The sequence below is a fragment of the Aegilops tauschii genome, chromosome 2, assembly GCF_002575655.3.
Source record: "Aegilops tauschii subsp. strangulata cultivar AL8/78 chromosome 2, Aet v6.0, whole genome shotgun sequence".
Classification (NCBI taxonomy): Eukaryota; Viridiplantae; Streptophyta; class Magnoliopsida; order Poales; family Poaceae; genus Aegilops; species Aegilops tauschii.
In genome coordinates this window covers 365,811,611-365,831,746 of record NC_053036.3, presented here as the reverse complement: position 1 = coordinate 365,831,746, position 20,136 = coordinate 365,811,611, and positions in this window count along the sequence as shown.

The following is a 20,136-nucleotide window of genomic DNA, read 5'->3' as shown; positions in this document are numbered from 1 at the left end:
GGTCTATGTTTATTTTTAGCATCAGGTTTAGCGATTCTAGCAGTCTCATCACAGAAGTAAATAACATGCCCATCAATATTATCAGCCAAGAGATCTTTAACCATAGCAATATTAGGTTCAACTTTAACTTGATGAGGAGGTTTGTGTGTCCTAATATTACTTTTGTTGACTACAGTTGAAGCTTTAGCATGATCCTTCATTCTAACAGGGAAAGGTGGTTTCTCAACATAAGCAGTAGGGACAACAGGATCATTATAAGTGATAGTCTTTTCTTCAACTTTAATAGGTGAAACTACTTTTAATTCAATGGTAGGATTATATTTAAACCACTTCTCCTTAGGGAGATCAACATGAGTGGCAAAATATTCACAGAAAGAAGCTACTATCTCAGAGTCAAGTCCATATTTAGTGCTAAATTCACGGAAAGCATCGGTATCCATAAAAGATTTAACACAATCAAACTTAGGTGTTATACCTGACTCCTTACCTTCGTCGAGGTCCCAATCTTCAGAGTTGCGTTTAATTCTTTCCAATAAATCCCATTTGAATTCAATAGTCTTCATCATAAAAGAGCCAGTACAAGAAGTATCGAGCATGGATTGATTATTACGAGAAATCCGAGCATAAAAATTCTGAATAATCATTTCTCTTGAGAGCTCATGATTGGGGCATGAATATAACATTAACTTAAGCCTCCCCCAAGCTTGAGCGATGCTTTCTCCTTTGAGGCCAAAAATTATATATATAATTACGATCACGATGAACAAGATGCATAGGGTAAAACTTCTGATGAAATTCCAATTTCAATCGTTTGTAGTTCCATGATCCCATATCATCACATAGCCTATACCATGTCAATGCCTCTCCCTTCAAAGATAAAGGGAAGACCTTCTTCTTGATAACATCATCGGGCATACCTGCAAGCTTAAATAGTCCACAAACTTCATCCACATAGATTAGGTGTAAATCGGGATGCAATGTTCCATCTTCTGCAAAAGAATTAGCTAGCAGTTTCTCTATCATACCCGAAGGAATTTCAAAGTAAACATTTTCAGTAGGTTCAGTAGGTTGAGGAGCAACTATTTGCTCTACTGGTCGGGGTGAAGATACCCCGAACAAGCCCCTCAAAAGATTGTTTTCCATAGTAACAAGTGACAGTAAATTTCAGCACACTGTATAAATTTTTCCTTACCAAATTCCACTTACCAAAGGAACTTCACTCCCTGGCAACGGTGCCAGAAAATAGTCTTGATGACCCACAAGTATAGGGGATCTATCATAGTCCTTTCGATAAGTAAGAGTGTCGAACCCAACGAGGAGCAGAAGGAAATGATAAGCGGTTTTCAGCAAGGTATTCTCTGCAAGCACTGAAATTATCGGTAACAAATAGTTTTGTGATAAAGTAATTTGTAACGAGTAACAAGTAACAAGTGTAAATAAAGTGCAGCAAGGTGGCCCAATCCTTTTTGTAGCAAAGGACAAGCCCGGACAACCTCTTATATAGAGAAAAGCGCTCCCGAGGACACATGGGAATTATTGTCTAGCTAGTTTTCATCACGCTCATATGATTCGCGTTCGGTACTTTGATAATTTGATATGTGGGTGGACCGGTGCTTGGGTGCGGTCCTTTCTTGGACAAGCATCCCACTTATGATTAACTCCTATTGCAAGCATCCGCAACTACAAAAGAAGTATTAAGGTAAACCTAACCATAGCATGAAACATATGGATCCAAATCAGCCCCTTACGAAGCAACGCATAAACTAGGGTTTAAGCTTCTGTCACTCTAGCAACCCATCATCTACTTATTACTTCCCAATGCCTTCCTCTAGGCCCAAACTATGGTGTAGTGTCATGTAGTCGACGTTCACATGACACCACTAGAGGAAAGACAACATACATCTCATCAAAATATCGAACGGATACCAAATTCACATGACTACTAATAGCAAAACTTCTCCCATGTCCTCAGGAACAAACGTAACTACTCACAAATTATATTCATGTTCATGATCAGAGGGGTATTAATATGCATAATGGATTTGAACATATGATCTTCCACCAAATAAACCAACTAGCATCAACTACAAGGAGTAATCAACACTACTAGCAACCTACAGGTACCAATCTGAGGCTTTGGGACAAATATTGGATACAAGAGATGAACTAGGCTTTGAGAGGAGATGGTGCTGGTGAAGATGTTGATGGAGATTGACCCCCTCCCGATGAGAGGATCGTTGGTGATGACGATGGCGATGATTTCCCCCTCCCGGAGGGAAGTTTCCCCGGCAGAACAGCTCTGCCGGAGCCCTAGATTGGTTCCGCCTCGTGGCGGCGGAGTTTCTTCCCGAAAGCTTGCTTATGATTTTTTCCAGGGTAAAAGACCTCATATAGCAGAAGATGGGCACCGGAGGCCTGCCAGGGGGCCCACGAGGCAGGGGGCGCGCCCAGGGGGGTAGGGCGCGCCCCCACCCTTGTGGCCAGGGTGTGGGCCCCCTCTGGTATTTTCTTCGCTCGGTATTTTTTATTATTTCCAAAAATGACTTCCGTGGAGTTTCAGGACTTTTGGAGTTGTGCAGAATAGGTCTCTAACATTTGCTCCTTTTCCAGCCCAGAATTCCAGCTGCCGGCATTCTCCCTCTTCATGTAAACCTTGCAAAATAAGAGAGAATAGGCATAAGTATTGTGACATAATGTGTAATAACAGCCCATAATGCAATAAATATCGATATAAAAGCATGATGCAAAATGGACGTATCAGAGATGCCCATCAATTGATGTCAATGTGAGGAGTAGGGATTGCCATGCAACGGATGCACGAGAGCTATAAATATATGAAAGCTCAACAAAAGAAACTAAGTGGGTGTGCATCCAACTTGCTTGCTCACGAAGACCTAGGCCATTTTGAGGAAGCCCATCATTGGAATATACAAGCCAAGTTCTATAATGAAAAATTCCCACTAGTATATGAAAGTGACAACATAGGAGACTCTCTATCATGAAGATCACGGTGCTACTTTGAAGCACAAGTGTGGAAAAAGGATAGTAACATTGTCCCTTCTCTCTTTTTCTCTCATTTTTTTCTTTCTTTTTTGGGCCTTTTTTTTCTTTGGCCTCTTTTTTTATTTAGTCCGGAATCTCATCCCGACTTGTGGGGGAATCATAGTCTCCATCATCCTTTCCTCACATGGGACAATGCTCTAATAATGATGATCATCACACTTTTAATTACTTACAACTCAAGAATTACAACTCAACACTTAGAACAAAATATGACTCTGTGTGAATGCCTCCGGTGGTATACCGGGATATGCAATAAATCAAGAGTGACATGTATAAAAAATTATGAATGGTGGCTTTGCCACAAGTACAATGTCAACTACATGATCATGCAAAGCAATATGACAATGATGAAGCATGTCATAATAAACGAAACGGTGGAAAGTTGCATGGCAATATATCTCGGAATGGCTATGGAAATGCCATGATAGGTAGGTATGGTGGCTGTTTTGAGGAAGATATAAGGAGGTTTATGTGTGATAGAGCGTATCATATCACGGGGTTTGGATGCACCGGCGAAGTTTGCACCAACTCTCAAGGTGAGAAAGGGCAATGCACGGTACCGTAGAGGCTGGAAATTGTGGAAGGGTGAGAGTGCGTATAATCCATGGACTCACATTAGTCATAAAGAACTCATATACTTATTGAAAAAGTTTATTAGCCCTCGAAGCAAAGTACTACTACGCATGCCCCTAGAGGGATAGATTGGTAGGAAAAGAACATCGCTCATCCCCGACCGCCACTCATAAGGAAGGCAATAAAAGAACACCTTATGCGTCAAATTTGTAACACAACTTTTACCATATGTGCATGCTACGGGACTTGCCAACCTTAATACAAGTATTTCTCAATTTCACAATTACTCAACTAGCACGCTTTAATATTACCACCTTTATATCTCAAAACACTTATCAAGTATCAAACTTCTCACGATATTCAATGAACTCAATATGGAAGTTTTTATTATACTCATCTTGGATGCCTATCATATTAGGATTAATTTCACAATTTAAGCAAATTACCATGATGTTTAAGACTCTCAAAATAATATAAGTGAAGCATGAGAGATCAATAATTTCTATAAAATAAAACCACCACCGTGCTCTAAAAGATATAAGTGAAGCACTAGAGCAAAAACTATATAGCTCAAAAGATATAAGTGAAGCACATAGAGTATTCTAATAAATTCTGAATCATGTGTGTCTCTCTCAAAAGGTGTGTACAGCAAGGATGATTTTGGTAAACTAAAAACTCAAAGACTCAAATCATACAAGACGCTCCAAGCAAAACACATATCATGTGGTGAATAAAAATATAGCCCCAAGTAAAGTTACCGATAGACGAAGACGAAAGAGGGGATGCCTTTCGGGGCATCCCCAATCTTAAGCTTTTGGTTGTCCTTGAATTTTACCTTGGGGTGCCTTGGGCATCCCCAAGCTTAGGCTCTTGCCAATCCTTGTTCCATAATCCATCAAATCTTTACCCAAAACTTGAAAACTTCACAACACAAAACTCAACAGAAATCATGAGCTCCGTTAGCGAAATAAAACAGACTACCACTTTAAGGTACTGTATTGGAACTCATTATTTATTTATATAGGTGTTAAACCTACTGTATTCCAACTTCTCTATGGTTTATAAACTCTTTTACTAGCCATAGATTCATCAAAATAAGCAAACAATACACGGAAAACAGAATCTGTCAAAAACAGAACAGTCTGTAGTAATCTGTATCTAACGCAAACTTCTGGAACTCAGAAAAATCTACCAAAATAGGAAGACCTAGATAATTTGTTTATTGATCTACTTCAATTGGAATCAGTATTTTATCACGTTCTGGTGATATTTAACAATTGTTTTCGTGAACAGAAAGTTTCTGGAATTTTCAGCAAGATCAAATAACTATCATCCAAGAAGATCCTATAGGTTTAACTTGGCACAAACACTAATTAAAACATAAAAACACATCTAACCAGAGGCTAGATCAAAGATTTGTTACTAAACAGAACAAAAAAGCAAGAAACTAAAATAAAATTGGGTTGCCTCCCAACAAGCGCTATCGTTTAACGCCCCTAGCTAGGCATAAAAGCGAGGATAGATCTAGGTATTACCATAATAATGGTAAGGCAAGTCATGAAAACTTCTCTCATATTCTCTACGCTCAGAAGCAACTTTTCTTTGTGGCAAGCAAAAATAATCAAAAGGGCTAAATTTAATGGGACAAAAGTCCCCAAGATCAAGCTCGAGAGGTATGGGTTCCTCCTTTGGCCCCTTATATTGCACAACCAATTCATCATTACAAGCGTTCTTTTGACAAAAGGTCACAAGCCTTTGCTCGAGAGAAAAACCTAAACCATTATTCTGAATAGCAAAATCATCATTAAGTTCAGAATTTCTATCAACTAGAACATCGGCAGGAACCTTTTTGCTAAGATTTTCATTATAAGCAACATGATCTAAAGATTGTAAACGCATTATGTCTTCTTGGTTAAAAAGGATAGCTTCTATGGGAGGATGACCAGCATCAACCCTATAATGCGCAAAAATTTCTTTAACCTCTTTCATTATAAATCTGAACTCATGAGCCAAAAAGATAGTAGCAGCACGCTTAACAGAAGAGTGTTCAATATTAGAAAATTCTAGGAAAATTCTTTGTATGCAAGGATGCATATGAAGAAATTGCCTTTCAAGTTCAACTACGAGCAAAGATATTGCATCCACAAGGCTACTAGTTCTATGAAGAATAGAGCCATCCATAATGGGCAAAGCACCGGCACAAGTAAAGAAATCTTGAATAACTCCTTTCCCAATAATATTACCACTACCAACTCGAAAACTTTTAGTATGCAAGATAGTAGGTTCCTCAAGAGGATCATCAAAAGCATCAAAGTTTCCCATGTTATTATTATCAGCGATAACCTCCCCAGTTTTAGACATAATGACAGAAAATATCTCAAGGAACAAGCAAGAAAAGGCGAAGGGAAAATAGGGCGAATAAAACGGCAAGGGTGAAGTGGGGGAGAGGAAAACGAGAGGCAAATGGCAAATAATGTAATGCGAGGGATAAGAGTTTGTGATGGGTACTTGGTATGTGTTGACTTGTGCGTAGACTCCCCGGCAACGGCACCAGAAGTCCTTCTTGCTACCTCTTGAGCACTGCATTGGTTTTCCCTTGAAGAGGAAAGGGTGATGCAGTAAAGTAGCGTAAGTATTTCCCTCAGTTTTTGGGAACCAAGGTATCAATCCAGTAGGAGACCACGCTCAAGTCCCACGCACCTACACAAACAAATAAGAATCTTTCAACCAACGCGATAAAGGGGTTGTCAATCCCTTCACGGCCACTTGCAAAACTGAGATCTGATAGAGATGATAAGATAATATTTTTGGTATTTTTATGATAAAGAGTGAAAGTAAAGAAAGCAAAATAAACGGTAGATTAATATGATAGAGAATAGACCCGGGGGCCATAGGTTTCACTAGTGGCTTATCTCAAGAGCATAAGTATTACGGTGGGTAAACAAATTACTGTCGAGCAATTGATAGAATTGAGCATAGTTATGAGAATATCTAGGTATGATCATGTATATAGGCATCACGTCCGTGATAAGTAGATCGACTCCTGCCTGCATCCACTACTATTACTCCACACATCGACCGCTATCCAGCATGCATCTAGAGTATTAAGTTCATAAGAACAGAGTAACGTTTTAAGCAAGATGACATGATGTAGAGGGATAAACTCAAGCAATATGATATAAACCCCATCTTTTTATCCTCGACGGCAACAATACAATACGTGTCGTTTCCCCTACTATCACTGGGATCGAGCACCGCAAGATTGAATCCAAAGCTAAGCACTTCTCCCATTGCAAGAAAGATCAATCTAGTAGGCCAAACCAAACTGATAATTCGAATAGACTTGCAAAGATAACCAATCATACATAAAAGAATTAAGAGGAGATTCAAATATTGTTCATAGATAATCTTGATCATAAACCCACAATTCATCGGATCTCGACAAACACACCGCAAAAGAAGATTACATCGAATAGATATCCAATAGAATCGAGGAGAACTTTGTATTGAGATCCAAAGAGAGAGAAGAAGCCATCTAGCTAATAACTATGGACCCGAAGGTCTGAGGTAAACTACTCACACATCATCGGAGAGGCTATGGTGTTGATCTAGAAGCCCTCTGTGATCAATGCCCCCTCCGGCAGAGCGCCGGAAAAGGCCCCAAGATGGGATGTCATAGGTACAGAAGGTTGCGGCGGTGGAAATAGGGTTTCTTCTCCTCCTCTGATGTTTTCGGGGTACGTAGGTATATATAGGAGGAAGAAGTAGGTCGGTGGAGCCATGAGGGGCCCACGAGGGTGGAGGGCGCGCCCCTCGTGGCCTCCTCATTGATTGCTTGACATCCACTCCAAGTCCTCTGGATCACGTTTGTTCAGAAAATCACGTTCCCGAAGGTTTCATTCCGTTTGGACTCCGTTTGATATTCCTTTCCTTCGGAACACTGAAATAGGCAAAAAAAACAGCAATTTGGGCTGGGCCTCCGGTTAATAGGTTAGTCCCAAAAATAAGATAAAAGTGTATAATAAAGCCCATTGAACATCCAAAACAGATAATATAATAGCATGGAACAATAAAAAATTATAGATACGTTGGAGACGTATCACCAGCCTAAAGGTAAAATCACGCTACCCGTTACATTTGGGGGCGAGCTGAACGATAGGAGGGAGAAGATCATCTTTGATGTCGCCGAGATCCCCTTGCCATACAATGGTATCCTTGGCCGTCCAGCGCTGGCTAAGTTTATGGTGGCGGCACACTACGCCTACAACACATTGAAGATGCCGAGGCCGCTGACCATCATCACCGTCCCCTCCGACAAGAAAGACGCGCTCATCTGCGCCGACCAACTCTACCGAGAGGCAGTTGCAGCAACTGCCACCAAGGCACTTGCTCCTGCCGTTGAAGCCCCGGGAAGGAACAAGGCCGGCAAGACCTCTGCCGGCAAGATCCTTTCCGGCAAGACCTTTTTCGGTGGCAAGACCTCTTGCACCCATGATACGTCTCCAACGTATCTATAATTTTTTATTGTTCCATGCTATATTATATTCTGTTTTAGATGTTTATTGTGATTTATTATACACTTTTATATTATTTTTGGGACTAACCTATTAACCGGAGGCCCAGCCCAAATTGCCGTTTTTTTGCCCATTTCAGTGTTTCAAAGGAAAAGGATATCAAACGGAGTCCAAACGAAATGAAACCTTCGGGAACGTGATTTTCGTAACAAACGTGATCCAGAGGACTTGGAGTCTACGTAAAGTAATCAACGAGGAAGGCACGAGGCAGGGGGGCGTGCCTACCCCCACCCCCAGGCGCGCCCTCCACCCTCGTGGGACCCTCGTTGCTCCACCGACGTACTTCTTCCTCCTATATATACCCATGTACCCTGGAAACATCATATACGGAGCCAAAACCCTATTTCCACCGCCACAACCTTCTGTACCCGTGAGATCCCATCTTGGGGCCTTTTCCGGCGCTCCGCCGGAGGGGGCATTGATCACGGAGGGCTTCTACATCAACACCATAGCCTCTCCGATGATGTGTGAGTAGTTTACCTCAGACCTTCGGGTCCATAGTTATTAGCTAGATGGCTTCTTCACTCTCTTTGGATCTCAATACAAAGTTCTCCTTGATCTTCTTGGAGATCTATTCGATGTAATCTTCTTTTGCGGTTTGTTTGTCGAGATCCGACGAATTGTGGGTTTATGATCAAGTTTATCTATGAACAATATTTGAATCTCCTCTGAATTCTTTTATGTATGATTGGTTATCTTTGCAAGTCTCTTCGAATTATCAGTTTGGTTTGGCCTACTAGATTGATCTTTCTTGCAATGGGAGAAGTGCTTAGCTTTGGGTTCAATCTTGCGGTGCTCGATCCCAGTGACAGAAAGGGAAACGACACGTATTGTATTGTTGCCATCGAGGATAAAAAGATGGGGTTTATATCATATTGCATGAGTTTATCCCTCTACATCATGTCATCTTACTTAAAGCATTACTCTGTTCTTATGAACTTAATACTCTAGATGCATGCTGGATAGCGGTCGATGTGTGGAGTAATAGTAGTAGATGCAGAATCGTTTCGGTCTACTTGTCACGGACGTGATGCCTATATACATGATCATACCTAGATATTCTCATAACTATGCTCAATTCTATCAATTGCTCGACAGTAATTCGTTTACCCACTGTAATACTTATTCTATCTTGAGAGAAGCCAGTAGTGAAACCTATGGCCCTCGGGTCTATTTCCCATCATATTAATCTCCCGTCAACTAGTTATTTCTAGCATCGTTTATTTTTGCAATCTTTACTTTTACTCTTTATCATAAAAATACCAAAAATATTATCTTATCATATCTATCAGATCTCACTCTCGTAAGTAACCTTGAAGTGATTGACAACCCCTTTATCGCGTTGGTTGCGAGGTTCTTATTTGTTTGTGTAGGTGCGTGGGACTCGCGCGTGGTGTCCTACTGGATTGATACCTTGGTTCTCAAAAACTGAGGGAAATACTTACGCTACTTTACTGCATCACCCTTTCCTCTTCAAGGGAAAACCAACGCAGTGCTCAAGAGGTAGCAAGAAGGATTTCTGGCGCCGTTGCCGGGGAGGCTTACGCGAAGTCAAGTCAAGATTTGATCTCCCGTCAACGAGCCATTTCTGGCGCCGTTGCCGGGGAGTCTACGCACAAGTCAAGACATACCAAGTACCCATCACAAACTCTTATCCCTCGCATTGCATTATTTGCCATTTGCCTCTCGTTTTCCTCTCCCCCACTTCACCTTTGCCGTTTTATTCGCCCTTCTTCCTTTCGATCTTTTGTTTGCTTGTGTTACCATGTACCTTCTTTTTGCTTGCATCTTCGTTTGCTAAAAGTTTATGGATCCTCATCCACTTGCTAATCTCTTTAAGAGATCAATTATGATGAACCTATTGCTAGTGAATTGAGTGCACTAGATTATCTTTATGAGGTTTTGCTTGAAATTCGTGAATCTGAAAATTGTGATGAAGTACTTTATGAAGCGATTCACGATAGATCTTTGAATAAAAAGCATGATTGCAATGATTTTAATATAAATTCTATTGATGTCAATTGTGCTAAAAAATTGCAAAACCCTAAGCTTGGGGATGCTAGTTTTGCTATGTCCTCTACTTGTTGCAATGATCATGATTGGGGTGATAGTTCTTCTTATGATCTTGAAAATTTATTTAAGCCCCATGATGAATATGAGATTGATAATAGTGTTTGCAATATTATTGAAAGTGAGTTTGGAAGAGTGTCAACTTTAGATCCCACAAATTTGGAGAATGTTCAATCTTATGAAATTTTTGATAAAAGTGGGTTTGGAGAGGTCATGACTTTAGTTAATGTTAATCCCACTATTTTGGAAGAGTGTCAACTTTGCATGCATGTGGATCGTGTTGAAAATATTTTATGTGATAGCTATTTTGTTGAATTTTCTTATGATCCCACATGTAATTATTATGAGAGAGGAAAATATGGATGTAGAAATTTTCATGTTACTAAATTACCTCTCGTTACGTTGAGATTGCTATTGTTTCTTTCCACTTCCTTGCATATGCTAGTTTTTGCTTGCTATGATCATTTGTTTGCCTATAAGATGCCTATGCACAGGAAGTATGTTAGACTTAGATGTGTTTGTCACGTGTTTCAAGATGCTCTTTTTTGCGCTTCAATTCTTGTCTTTCATGTGAGCATCATCGAAATCTCAATGCCTAGCCAGGGGCGTTAAACGATAGCGCTTGTTGGGAGGCAACCCAATTTTATTTTAGTTTTTTGCTTTTTGCTTCTGTTTAGGAATAAATCTTTGATCTAGCCTCTGGTTATTTTTTTTATGTTTTAATTAGTGTTTGTGCCAAGTTAAACCTATAGGATCTTCTTGGATGATAGTTATTTGATCTTGCTGAAAATTCCAGAAACTTTCTGTTCACGAAAACAATTGTTAAAAATCACTAGAACGTGATAAAATACTGATTCCAATGCAAGTATCAATAAAAAAATATCTAGGTCTTCCTATTTTGGTAGATTTTTCTGAGTTCCAGAAGTTTGCGTTAGTTACAGATTACTACAGACTGTTCTGTTTTTGACAGATTCTGTTTTTCGTGTGTTGTTTGCTTATTTTGATTAATCTATGGCTAGTAAAATAGTTTATAGAACATAGAGAAGTTGGAATACAGTATGTTTAACACCAATATAAATAAATAATGAGTTCAATACAGTAACTTGAAGTGGTGTTTTGTTTTCTTTCGCTAACGGAGCTCACGAGATTTTCTGTTAAGTTTTGTGTTGTGAAGTTTTCAAGTTTTGGGTAAAGATTTGATGGATTATGGAACAAGGAGTGGCAAGAGACTAAGCTTTGGGATTACCATGGAACCCCAAGGTAATCTAAGGACACCAAAAAGCCAAAGCTTGGGGATGCCCTGGAAGGCATCCCCTCTTTCATCTTCGTCCATCGGTAACTTTACTTGGAGCTATATTTTTATTCACCACATGATATGTGTTTTGCTTGGAGCGTTGTATCATTTGAGTCTTTGTTTTTTATTTTACCACAATCATCCTTGCTGGACACACCTTTTGAGAGAGACACACAAGATTCGGAATTTATTAGAATACCCTATGTGCTTCACTTATATCTTTTGAGCTATATAGTTTTTGCTCTAGTGCTTCACTTATATCTTTTAGAGCATGGTGGTGGATTTGTTTTATAGAAACTATTGTTCTCTCATGCTTCACTTATATTATTTTGAGACTCCTACAAAACAGCATGGTAATTTGCTTTAATTGTGAAATTAGTCCTAATATGCTAGGTATTCAAGATTAGTAAAAACTTTCTTATGAGTGTGTTGAATACTAAGAGAAGTTGATGCTTGATAATTGTTTTGAGATATGGAGGTAGTGATATTAAAGTTGTGCTAGTTGAGTAGTTGTGAATTTGAGAAATACTTGTGTTGAAGTTTGCAAATCCCGTAGCATGCACGTATGGTAAACGTTATGTAACAAATTTGAAACATGAGGTGTTCTTTGATTGTCCTCCTTATGAGTGGCGGTCGGGGATGAGCGATGGTCTTTTCCTACCAATCTATCCCCCTAGGAGCATGCGCGTAGTGCTTGGTTTTTGATGACTTGTAGATGTTTGCAATAAGTATGTGAGTTCTTTATGACTAATGTTGAGTCCATGGATTATACGCACTCTCAACCTTCCATCATTGCTAGCCTCTTTGGTGCCGTGCATTGCCCTTTCTCACCTTGAGAGTTAGTGCAAACTTCGCCGGTGCATCCAAACCTCGTGATACGATACGCTCTACCACACATAAACCTCCTTATATCTTCCTCAAAATAGCCACCACACCTACCTATTATGGCATTTCCATAGCCATTCCGAGATATATTGCCATGCAACTTTCCACCATTCCGTTTATCATGACACATTCATCATTGTCATATTGCCTTGCATGATTATGTAGTTGACATCGTATTTGTGGCAAAGCCACCATGCATATTATTTCATACATGTCACTCTTGATTCATTGCCCATCCCGGTACACCGCCGGAAGCATTCATATAGAGTCATACTTTGTCCTAGTATCGAGTTGTAAATAAATAGAAGTGTGATGATCATCATTCATAGAGCATTGTCCCAAAAAAGAGAAAGGCCAAAAGAAAAAAAGAAAGGCCCAAAAAAAGGAAAATAAAAAGGGGCAATGCTACTATCTTTTTCCATACTTGTGCTTCAAAGTAGCACCATGATCTTTATGATAGATAGTCTCTTGTTTTGTCACTTTCATATACTAGTGGGAATTTTTCGTTATAGAACTTGGTTGTATATTCCAACAATGGGCTTCCTCGAATGCCCTAGGTCTTCATGACCAAGCAAGTTGGATGCACACCCACTTAGTTTCTTTTGTTGAGCTTTCATACATTTATAGCTCTAGTGCATCCGTTGCATGGCAATCCCTACTACTCACATTAACATCAATTGATGAGCATCTCCATAGCCCGTTGATTAGCCACGTTGATGTGAGACTTTCTCCTTTTTTGTCTTCTCCAAGTAACCCCCATCATTATATTCTATTCCACCCATAGTGCTATATCCATGGCTCACGCTCATGTATTGCGTGAAAGTTGAAAAAGTTTGAGATTACTAAAGTATGAAACAATTGCTTGGCTTGTCATCTGGGTTGTGCATGATGAGAGCATTCTTGTGTGACGAAAATGGAGCATGACCAAACTATATGATTTTGTAGGGATGAACTTTCTTTGGCCATGTCATTTTGAGAAGACATAATTGCTTAGTTAGTATGCTTGAAGTATTATTATTTTATGTCAATATTAAACTTTTATCTTGAATCTTCCGGATCTGAATATTCATACCACAATTAAGAGGGTTACATTGAAACTTATGCCAAGTAGCATTCCACATCAAAAAATTTGTTTTTATCATTTACCTACTCGAGGACGAGCAGGAATTAAGCTTGGGGATGCTTGATACGTCTCCAACGTATCTATAATTTTTTATTGTTCCATGCTATATTATATTCTGTTTTAGATGTTTATTGGGCTTTATTATACACTTTATATTATTTTTGGGACTAACCTATTAACCGGAGGCCCAGCCCAAATTGCTGTTTTTTTTGCCTATTTCAATGTTTCAAAGGAAAAGGATATCAAACGGAGTACAAACGGAATGAAACCTTCGGGAACGTGATTTTCGGAACAAACGTGATCCAGAGGACTTGGAGTCTACGTAAAGTAATCAACGAGGAAGGCACGAGCCAGGGGCGCGCCTACCCCCCTAGGCGCGCCCTCCACCCTCGTGGGCCCCTCGTTGCTCCACCGATGTACTTCTTCCTCCTATATATACCCATGTACCCTGGAAACATCATATACGGAGCCAAAACCCTATTTCCACCGCCGCAACCTTCTGTACCCGTGAGATCCCATCTTGGGGCCTTTTCCGGCGCTCCGCCGGAGGGGGCATTGATCAGGAGGGCTTCTACATCAACACCATAGACTCTCCGATGATGTGTGAGTAGTTTACCTCAGACCTTCGGGTCCATAGTTATTAGCTAAATGGCTTCTTCTCTCTCTTTGGATCTCAATACAAAGTTCTCATTGATCTTCTTGGAGATCTATTCGATGTAATCTTCTTTTGCGGTGTGTTTGTCGAGATCCGATGAATTGTGGGTTTATGATCAAGTTTATCTATGAACAATATTTGAATCTCCTCTGAATTCTTTTATGTATGATTGGTTATCTTTGCAAGTCTCTTTGAATTATCAGTTTGGTTTGGCCTACTAGATTGATCTTTCTTGCAATGGGAGAAGTGCTTAGCTTTGGGTTCAATCTTGCGGTGTCCTTTCCCAGTGACAGTAGGGGCAGCAAGGCACATATTGTATTGTTGCCATAGAGGATAACAAGATGGGGTTTATATCATATTGAATGAGTTAATCCCTCTACATCATGTCATCTTACTTAAAGCATTACTCTGTTCTTTTGAACTTAATACTCTAGATGCATGCTGGATAGCGGTCGATGTGTGGAGTAATAGTAGTAGATGCAGAATCGTTTCGGTCTACTTGTCACGGATGTGATGCCTATATACATGATCATACCTAGATATTCTCATAACTATGCTCAATTCTATCAATTGCTCGACGGTAATTCGTTTACCCACCGTAATACTTATGCTATCTTTAGAGAAGCCACTAGTGAAACCTATGCCCCCGGGTCTATTTCCCATCATATTAATCTTCCGTCAACTAGTTATTTTTGGCACCGTTTATTTTTGCAATCTTTACTTTTACTCTTTATCATTAAAATACCAAAAATATTATGTTATCATATCTATCAGATCTCACTCTCGTAAGTAACCGTGAAGGGATTGACAACCCCTTTATCGCGTTGGTTACGAGGTTCTTATTTGTTTGTGTAGGTGTGTGGGACTCACGCGTGGTCTCTTATTGGATTGATACCTTGGTTCTCAAAAACTGAGGGAAATACTTACGCTACTTTACTGCATCACCCTTTCCTCTTCAAGGGAAAACCAACGCAGTGCTCAAGAGGTAGCAACCCACTCCGGCAAAAGCACTCTTCGGAGTGTTGTGCTCCCATTGAGGACGTGCCAGAGAGCTCCATCGACAAGAGCAAGAAGTCCAAGGATGCACTACCAGAGACCAAGAAGGTGTCCGTCAAGGAGGACGGCACGGGCGGGGCTTTTACCATAAGCTCCACCCTCGACAACAAATAGGAAAGCGCGCTCGTCACCTTCCTGCGGGCGAATGTCGATGTATTTGCATGGCAAGCATCTGACATCCCCGGCGTTCCCAGGGAGGTGATTGAGCACCATCTTGCTGTATGTCCTCACGCACGGCCCATCAAGCAGAAGGTCAGGAAGCAAGCTTTGGAGCGACAAGAGTTCACCATTGAAGAGATCAGGAAGTTGGAGGTGGCAGGCCTGGTTAGAGGAGTACTCCACCCCACGTGGTTGGCCAATCCGGTGGTGGTGCGTAAGGCGAATGGGAAGTGAAGGCTGTGTATTGACTACACAGATATCAATAAAGCCTGTCCAAAGGATCCTTTCCCTCTGCCACGCATTGACCAGATTGTAGACTCCACTGCCGGGTGTGACCTGCTGTCATTCCTCGACGCCTATTCAGGATACCACCAGATCTTCATGATGAAGGAAGACAAAGAGAAGACCGCGTTCATCACCCCATGTGGTATGTACTGTTTTGTACGAATGCCTTTCGGGTTGAAGAGCGCTGGTTCGACGTTTGCCCGGGCGGTCCAAATTGGTTTTGAGCCCAAGCTGCATAGAAATATGGAAGCCTATATGGATGATATAGTAGTCAAGACCAAGGACAGGGCCACGCTCATACAAGATCTAGAAGAAACATTTGCAAATCTGCGCAAGATCAACCTCAAGCTCAACCTAGAGAAGTGTGTGTTTGGTGTCCCGTCCAGCAAACTTCTTGAGTTCTTTGTGTCTCAACGCGGAATCGAAGCAAACCCCGACAAGATCAAAGCCATTGAGCAGATTGAGGCGCCAAAACGCGTCAGGGACGTCCGTAGGCTCGCCGGCTACGTTGCTGCCCTGAGTAGGTTCATCTCCAAATATGCTGAGCGCGCCCTCCCCTTTTTCAAAGTTTTGAAAAAGGCGGGTCCAGTAAAATGGACTCCAGAGGCAGAGGCAGCGCTGCAAGATTTGAAGAGGTACCTTTCCTCCACGCTGATACTAGTCGCACCTAAACCAGAAGAACCGTTGCTGCTATACTTGGCGGTAACGAATCAAGTGTTCAGTGCTACGCTAGTGGCGCAGAGGGAACTCAAGGGAGAAGTAGCAGTAGCAGCGGAGCCGTCAGATGATGGGCCGGGGCCCTCCCTGGCGGGGCTTGACGCCAGTAAGGCGGAACCCCCGGCAAGGCCCGGTCCCGGCAAGGCGGAGTCTGCGCAGATGGGCGAAGTTGAACAGAAGAAGAAGATGGTGCAGCACCCAGTTTATTTTGTCAGTTCCCTCTTGCAGGGGGCTAGGTCAAGATATTCTGGTATGCAGAAGCTACTTTTTGGCCTCCTCATGGCCTCGAGAAAGCTGCGCCACTATTTCCAAGCACATGAGATCACCATTGTGGCCTGCCTCCCATTGCAACGAATCTTGCACAACCCAGATGCAACTGGGAGGATTGTGGAGTGGGCATTGGAGCTGTCGAGCTTTGGCCTCAAGTTTGAAAGTACTTCAACGATCAAGAGCCGAGCCTTGGCAGAGTTCATAGCTGAATGGACTGCGACGCCTGACGAAGAAGTTCAAGAGACCACCCTTCCCGGCAAGGAAACGTGCCGCGATTGGATTATGTACTTTGATGGAGCTTTCTCATTGCAAGGTGCTGGTGCCGGCGTACTACTCGTCGCACCCACCGGAGAGCACCTCAAGTACGTAGTCCAGATGCACTTTCCCTGGGAAAAATCAACGAACAACACGGCGGAGTACGAGGGACTGCTTGCCGGTCTCAGGATCACGGCGGACCTTGGAATCAGGAAGCTCATCATCAAAGGTGATTCACAGCTCGTCGTCAAGCAAGTTAACATGGATTACCAAAGCCCACTGATGGAGGCCTATGTGGATGAAGTGAGGAAGTTGGAAGAGCATTTTGACGGGCTGCAAGCATAGCATGTTCCCCGAGCAGAGAACAGCATTGCCGACTACTTGTCAAAACGCGCTGCCCTCAAGTGGCCTGTGGAACCAGGTACCTTTGTGCTTCAATTAACTCAGCCATCTGTTGATCCGTCAGCATGAAAGAACAAACGAAGGAAGGCAGGCCTCGGCAAGTACTTTCCCGCTAAGCTCCCAGGAGCCGCCGGCAAGGACGTTGCCGGGTGCCCCAGGCTTGCCGAAGAACAGCAACCCCGGCAGGGCCTCAAGCCCTGACCGTGGAGGCAGCTGCCCTTATGGCCGAAGATGAGCCTTTAGTCCTTGCCATCGAGCCCTAGGCTCCAGCATGGGCACAGCCCACCGTCCATTTCCTCCAAACAGGTGAACTCCCTGAGGAACAGGAAGAAGCAGAGAAAGTAGCTCATCGGTCCAGCATGTACCAGTTTGTGGATGATGCCCTGTATAGAAGGAGACCGAACAGCGTGAAATTGAAGTGCATTCCTCGGGAGGACGGACTGAAGCTATTGGCAGAGATACATGGGGGCATGTGTGGCTCCCACATAGGGTCAAGAGCCCTTGCCGGCAAAGCATTCCGACAAGGTTTCTTCTGGCCCACCGCCCTCCAGGATGCAACTGCACTAGTAACCAAGTGTGAAGCATGCCAGTTTCATTCAAAGAAGCTTCATCAACCAGCCCAAGCCCTTCAGACAATCCCTCTTTCCTGGCCATTTTTGGTTTGGGGGCTCGACATATTGGGTCCCTTTCCCCGTGCCGTCGGGGGCTTTGAGTACTTGTACGTTTCTATCGACAAGTTCACAAAGTGGTCGGAGGTGGAGCCAGTGAGAAAGGTGACAGCACAGTTAGCCATCAAGTTCTTCAAGAGACTGGTCTGCCGTTTTGTTGTGCCAAACAGAGTCATCACCGACAACGGCACGCAGTTCACGAGCCGCACCTTCATGCAGTACATCCAAGACCTCGGCAGCAAGGTTTGTTTTGCTTCTGTTGCTCATCCCAGAAGTAACGGCTAGGCTGAGAGGGCGAATGCAGAAGTGTAGCGAGGCCTCAAAACTAGAACTTTCGACAAGCTGCACAAGTGCGGAAGGCGCTGGATCGATGAGTTGCCAACAGTTCTTTGGTCGATCAGAACAACGCCAAATCGAGCTACTGGGCTGACGCCCTTTGCCCTAGTCTACAGGGCAGAAGCAGTTCTCCCCACAGAACTCATATACGGGTCACCTCGAGTGCTCGCTTATGATGAGCTTGAGCAAGAGCAGTTGCACCAAGAGGATGCGACGCTCCTTGAGGAAGATCGTCTTTGGGCTGCTGTGCAAGCCGCTCGCTACCAGCAGGCCTTGCACCGCTACCATAGCCGCAAGGTTCATGCCCGAAGCCTTGAGGAAGGCGACCTTGTTCTTCGGTGAGTTCAGTCCGCCAAGAATTCCAACAAGTTGACACCGAAGTAGGAAGGCCCTTATCGGGTAAAACGAGTCACCAGGCCCGATGCAGTCCACGTGGAGACCGAAGATGGAATCCCAGTGAGCAACACCTAGAACATCGAACATCTTCGCAAGTTTTACCCATAAGGCGCGGTTGCCGGCCCCCCGGCAGACCACTTTTTGTACAAGCCTTGCCGGCAAGGCATGTAACTCTTTGTACAAAGCCAGGCATGTAACCCTTTGTACAAAGCCAGGCACAGACCCTGAGCAACAGATAAATAAATGAAGCGCTGGCGCCCTAGAATTAGCATGCATGCTAGGTTGAGTCTCTCTCTCTCTCTATGTTAGGGTTGATAGTGCTTGGCGGCAACTAAACCCTAGCATAGAGGTCGAGTGCGTGTCCTTCTGTCTCTTTCAGTCCTCTCTCTGGTTTGCACGCTGCGCAGGCATTTCTGCGGAACCATTTGAAGAAAAGAAGATGGATCGACACCCTGATCTCGGAAAGCCAAGGTTGTCGGGGGGCTGCAAATTCAGATAAGTTTTCTCTCCCCCGCTATGCGTTTCCGTATGAAACTTGAACGCATGGAACCTCGCTCGTTCCTACGCCACCGTGCTCCCTCCTTCCTATGCCCGAAATCCCTTTCAGCCGGAGTCTAGTTGTAGTTGCGGTGGAAGGGGAAACAAGCGAGGAGCCCGATCCTACTCTACCCCTGCTCCCCGCCAAGGGCGTGGGTTTAGGCATGGTATGAGGCAGGAGAACAGCAAGGTTTGTTGCCGGGCGACATTGTTTATTTAAAATAACAAGGACTCACTCCTTGGTGTGAGCCTCGCTCAAGCACAAAAGAACCCAGCAAACACCCTTTTTCATTAATATGTTAATTAAACAAGTACAAATCATACGAAATGACAGCATAAGCAAGGGGTTACAAATTCTAAAATTCAACAAGTGCCCGCAGGCTTAAGATCTAAAAAAAGGATAGGATGCCCGTAATCCCTTTCTTGTCCCTCTCCTCAGGAAGCGGATCAGGATGTCAGGGGGGCAAAAGGAGCGCCTAGGCGAGGTACGAGCAGCAGAAGACACCAAGAGAACGCCCCTGCGGCCGCCCAGAAGAAGGCTGGTGATGACGGTGCCGAGGAAGAGGCCGAAAGATGAGGCAGCGGGTCGGCAATACGTGACGAAGGCATCGACACCATCGTACTCCGACTTGATGGCCCGTCACCCGCCTTCTTCGTATTCTCCAGCCCTCCAGCGCCAGTTGCCAGAGCATCGGCCCCGAGAAGTTCAAGGAGCTGGCTTGAGGAGCCACCACCAAGAACTACCTCCCCCCGGCAAACTTCTTGCAGGGGAGAGGGCCAGGTGCAGATGGTGCTGCTGCCGGCTCTGCCTAGGGACG